The sequence below is a fragment of the Trichomycterus rosablanca genome, chromosome 3 (genome assembly GCF_030014385.1).
Source record: "Trichomycterus rosablanca isolate fTriRos1 chromosome 3, fTriRos1.hap1, whole genome shotgun sequence".
NCBI lineage: Eukaryota > Metazoa > Chordata > Actinopteri > Siluriformes > Trichomycteridae > Trichomycterus > Trichomycterus rosablanca.
In genome coordinates this window covers 3,999,361-4,005,360 of record NC_085990.1, presented here as the reverse complement: position 1 = coordinate 4,005,360, position 6,000 = coordinate 3,999,361, and positions in this window count along the sequence as shown.

Here is a 6,000-nt window from a genome sequence, read left to right as displayed (position 1 = left end):
AAAAACAAACCACCTCCATGTGCTCCTGAAAAGAGGGGTGTGGCTCAGACCCAAAGCACCTTATTATAAACCATGAATGAATCTCTTTCACAAATGAACTGATTCGTTTGTGTGAGCAGAACGAATGAATCTTTACCATAGATAAGAGCACAGCTCCCTGATTCGATTCCACTGAATGATTCATTTGAAAAGAATCGTTTTGGACAGTGATTCAGTTTGTGTGTGTGTGCAGCGTGCTGAACAGCGCCCTTGTGTTCTGTTTTAAATGTTCTCAAACGGTAACCTGTGTATCCTAGACATACTCGATATATCGAATATGGCCATTTTTAACATCATGTAAAAAGTAAAATCGATATATCGCCCTGCCCTAGTTTCAATCACAAGTTTGACAAGTCTGGAATGAAGAAACTCCATTTGCCTCTACAAAGCCTGAAACTCCATTTTAAAAATCTTGGGAAATGTTCCCTTAAATGCTCTGAGCGCTACGTCTGAAACAAGGACAGCTGTGGATCATTAGCTTCATTGACGAATCAGGATAAAGGGGGTGTTGGCTTTACACCTTATTATAAAATAGCAGGAGGCTAACATATCTGTTTGCTTTACACTGTTATGACCATTTTTATGCTTTTTTAAATGCATAGTTACTTTAGCAAAATGTTTCAAGGCATCAAGGCACAAAATACAATACAGCATTAAAATTAGTAAAAAAATTTAAAATGTGCCATCTGGCGTTTAATAGGATGCTGCTTAATGTGTGGTTTATAAGCGATTCTGATGACATAAAAAGTATCACTCTGATTTGGTAATATACACTAAAATACCCACCCATTTAAAGAGGCAGTAAATTTTAACTTTACTATTCATCTGCTCAATAAGACAAGGTTTGAGTTACTTACCATAACGGGGTCTGCTCTGCACCCATCTGTGTGGAAACATAAAAATACAGACAAAAACCAAGAGATCTAGTCGGAGAGCTGAAGGAATAAACAGGGTGTTTATCAAAGACAGTGTTTAATCAAGCTATGCTCTGTAAAGACACAAGATAACAAACGGCATACAAAATCCTTAACTCCGGATCTAAAGACGATAAGAATGTTAGCTTACTATGGTGGATGTTAGCAAAGTCTAGAGATCTAGAGATAATGTTTTGATACTATTTATGTGGAGGAAATGCAGCGGCCTGCACAAGGCATTGACATCAACCCTATTGAACACCTTTTGGATGAACAGGAACTTCGATTCCAATGCAGGCTCTGTATCAAATCTCACAATTAATTTGAAGAATATTTAAAACAATTACACGAGGGATCTTCAAAAAGTTTCTGCACTTTAATATTTTGGTTATGGGTCATTCCTGGGATTGGGTGCCTTTTGGACATTAAAACTTTTTGAAAATGAAACACTGTTTAATTTGTTTTTCATGTTTTATTATAAAAAGGACGTGTTACACTTTTCCAAACTAATACTGCTCAAAATTACAGATGCACCTCATATACACTGAGACGTCTACCCTGTTACATATTCCCGTAACAGGGTGGACATGTTATGGTTGACCATATAAGACTTTTAGGATAAAATGTTGAAAAAACAACATTAAAATGAGGAGTTTAATAAGCCGCTAGTCTTCCACAGTTGTTTTCCCTCCAAAAAGATCATGTGAGCGCCAGGAAATGATGTCAGTATGTAAAACAGCTCTTTTTTTTAAGAGACAGTAGTAAGAAATAACAGGGTGGACGGCAACTTGAGGGACGTGAAAAACCCTCATAATCAGCAATAAAATCAAACTCATAAAGAAAAAAAAATCCAGGGTTTAGAGGGACTTAAGCAAAGCTTTTAGTAAGATGTTTAGAATTTGTATTGTTTAAAATTTACTTAATAAATACAGTGATCAGTACTGGGGACACTAAAGGCACCGAATTGTAGGAATGACCCTTATAAGCGGTGAGGGTGTAGTAGGAGGAGTAGTAATTGGTTGTGTCTGAGAGACTTACAGACTGAGCCACCGTGTCGCCGGGAAGTGATGTAATTTGTTTTTGAAATTCTTAATAAATATAGTTAAATAAGGGGGGAAGCTTTCTGGAGAACCCTTGTAAAAGTGTTGGTGTAAGACACAGTTAAACTACTTGCTGCTCTTTGACTTTGTTCCACATATTTTCTTTTGCACTTTTGTTTCACTTTTGCTCATTGCACTGGGGACTAGATATAACCTAACTGGGTTAATGTGAAATAGGAGTGGGGGTGTGGGGAATACTAATGCTAATTATGATATTGTCTCTGATCTCAAACAGAACAGGTATACTGCATGACTATATACCATGCTCTGTGGTGTGTATAAAAATATTAACCAGGTCAAGTTAGTCTTGATTTTGAATCATGTGAAGGAAGCTTTAGGCACAAACAATGCTAATCTGGTCAGTGTTTTAATAGTGCTCCATAAACTTATTATATGAGGATGAATTCATTGTGTCCTATTTTAATTGAATAGTGTAGGCGTGAACGCTTGAGGCGATATAATGGCTCTTTATAACTTAAAAACTTTATAAATTTCATTACACTGTCCTGTTTACTCAAGAAGTCATAATACTCATAAATATAGCCATGCTAAAATGTGAGAGAATTATTCCACAGCAATAAACAGCATTCCCACACGCATACCCTATTGTCGGCCTATCAAAGGAATTCTAATTGGGGATTGGTGTGTAGCCGGGCTTCGTTTTCACCCAGGCTGGATAAGAATAGTTAGCCTTCAGCTGTGCCCATTCCTTGTCTGCACACTCGGGTTAAATGTCAGACTACATACAGAGGCCAGTGACCTCTCATGCACTTCTGTCTCTGAAGTGTCACCGCCTTAAGTGTAATATTTAAATACGTTATTAAAAAGTGCATATATTTCTTCAGGGTATTGTACATTTGGCTCAAAGCCATTAAAACAACGTTTTGACCTTTAACAATGGGGTCCACTAACAATGACACCTACTCACTGATTTTTACTGTTACTAAGATTTCTCTATGACTATTCATTACAGATATGAGAAGTGAAATACACCGACCAGGCATAACATGATCTTCATCACGGCACCTGTTAGTGTGGGGGATATATTAGGCAGCAAGTGAACATTTTATCCTCAAAGTTGATGTTAGAAACAGGAAAAATGGGCGAGCGTGAGGATCTGAGCGAGTTTGACAAGACCAATTTGTGATGGCTAGATGTCTGGTCAGAGCATCTCCAAAACTTCAGCTCTTGTGGGGTGTTCCCGGTCTGCAGTGGTCAGTATCTATTAAAAGTTGTCCAAGGAAGGAACAGTGGTAAACCGGCGACAGGATCATGAGCGACCAAGGCTCATTGATGGAAGTGGGAAGCGAAGGCTGGCACGCGTGGTTCGATCCAACAGACGAGCTACTGTAGCTCAAACTGCTGAAGAAGTTAATACTGGTTAATGCAGTAAAAGTGGGACCAACACAATATTAGAAAGGTGGTCATAATGTTATGCCTCATCGGTGTAGTTTACATGTTATTTTAGTCTTAATGCTGCATTCACATAATTAGCAGTTGCCCCCGTCCCAATTTTTTGTAATGTGTTGCAGGCCTGAAATGCAGGAATGGATGTTTATTAACAAATGAAATGAAGTTGAGCAGATAAAACATGAAATATCTCAGGTTCATCCTGTCTGCATTCAAATAAAAGTCAAAGTAAATGTAAGAAACTCTGTGTTTTTATTTTATTAGCATTTTCCATACTGTTCCATACTTTTTCTGATTTGGGGTTGTATCATATTAGATACATGTGATACCCGGCAAAACCGCTTTCTGATGACTGTGGCACTGAGCAGTAGCTTAAAAATAAAACACAATACTGACTGACAGTATTAACAGTTTATTCACATGCAGAATGTATTTTAATATAAAATGAGAAAGCTCTGGCTATAATCATCAATTGAAGACATGAGAACATAAAACAGGAAATAGGTTAATAAAATGTTATAGTTTTAATCAAAAGGCACATTAAAGGCCTACATTTTTTTATACCGGCGCCTCAATACCTAGGAAACAATGCAACATCCAGAGCAAAAGCATTTTTGCTGTGTGTCATGTAAATGCAGCCTCATAAAGCTCTCTCATCTGATCAGATACGTGGGATAAGTTTTTGTAGACATAACATGTTGGAGATAAAGTCTTACTAGTGCAGGACCAACCTCAGTTTACATTTTTGAAGCCAAGCTATGCCTCTTGAAGACGGAGCTCAAAGAAACAGCAGTGATTCAAATGGGCTGTGTTTTAAACCTCACTCTAGTACACGTGTCAAACTCAAGGCCCACAGGCCAAATCCGGCCCGCTACGTCATTTTATGTGGCCCGCGAGAGCTTAAAATACGTATGATTGTCTCAAAATACACTGTAAAATACTATATAAACTGCATCTCCCACAGTGCATGCCGATTTTGTGACCCACAAAGTGATCGCATCCCGCTACTAGATGGTAGTGTTTCCACATCAGTGTTTAACTAAGGCGGTTTCCACAAGTGATGTTGAGAAATATTTACAAATAATCCCAAAATATACAAGAAGAGAAAATTGAAGCAGAAGGAGGAAATTTAATGAAAGATGAGAAAATGAAAACAAGTTTGTGCTTTATGAACAGAACATTTTATCTATAATATTTAGTTGATGTTAGAAGCAGGAAAAATGGGCGAGCGTGAGGATCTGAGCGAGTTTGACAAGGACCAAATTGTGATGGCTAGACGACTGGGTCAGAGCATCTCCAAAACTGCAGCTCTTGTGGGGTGTGTCCCGGTCTGCAGTGGTCAGTATCTATTCAAAAGTGGTCCAAGGAAGGAACAGTGGTAAACCGGCGACAGGGTCTGAAGGCACGTGGGGAGCGAAGGCTGGCCCGTGTGGTCCGATCCAACAGACGAGCTACTGTAGCTCAAATTACTGAAGAAGTTAATGCTGGTTCTGATAGAAAGGTGTCAGAATACACAGAGCATCACAGTTGCTGGGCTGTTTTGGCAGTAAAAGTGGGACCAACACAATATTAGGAAGGTGGTCATAATGTTATGCCTAATCGGTGTAGTTTACATGTTATTTTAGTCTTAATGCTGCATTCACATGATTAGCAGTTGACTAATCTGGGCGCACATTGCTGCTTACCGTGTTTAAACCTTTCTCATGACTGCTTTGGTGGCACGGCTGTAAAATACATTAGCCCAGCAGTGCTGATATCTTGAGCACTCACCTGTGCTATCAACCGGTCCGCGCTCACACAGACACGATTAGCTGTGTTTATGTAAAGGGCAGGACAATGGCTGCACAAGGTTTTCATCATAACTGCTGCATAGCCTACTACACAATGAGACGGGAGATAATGGAGATGGTTCGTGACTCTCCATGCGCATAGTGGATCCCCGTATAAAGCCCGCATTGTGCAGATGAAAAGATGCAATCGGTATCGCACCACTGCATGTGTCCATACTCCGTGTTAGGGTGTGAACCTGCTTGGTCGGGAGTGGAGCTCAGAAGCAGATAAACTAGATATCATATCAGCATCTACAACCCCAAATCAGAGTTGGGACAGAATGGAAAATGCAAATAATAAAACAACACAGAGTTTCTTACATTTACTTTTATTTGATTGCAGACAGGATGAACCTGAGATATTTCATGATTTGTCTGGTCAAGTTAATTTCATTTATTAATAAACATCCATTCCTGCATTTCAGGCCTGCAACACATTCAAAAAAAAGTTGGGACAGTAAAGCATTTACCACTTTGTAATGTTGCCGTTCCTTTTCACCACACTTAAAAGACGTTTTGGCACCGAGGAGACCGAGTGATTTAGTGTTTCAGCTTTTATTTTGTCTCGTTCTTCCTGCAAACACGTCTTAAGATGTGCAGCAGTACGGGGGGTCGTCATCGTTTCAAAATTCTCCACACATTCTCTATTGGTGACAGGTCAGGACTGCAGGCAGGCCAGTCCAGTACCCGTACCCTCTTCTTTGACAG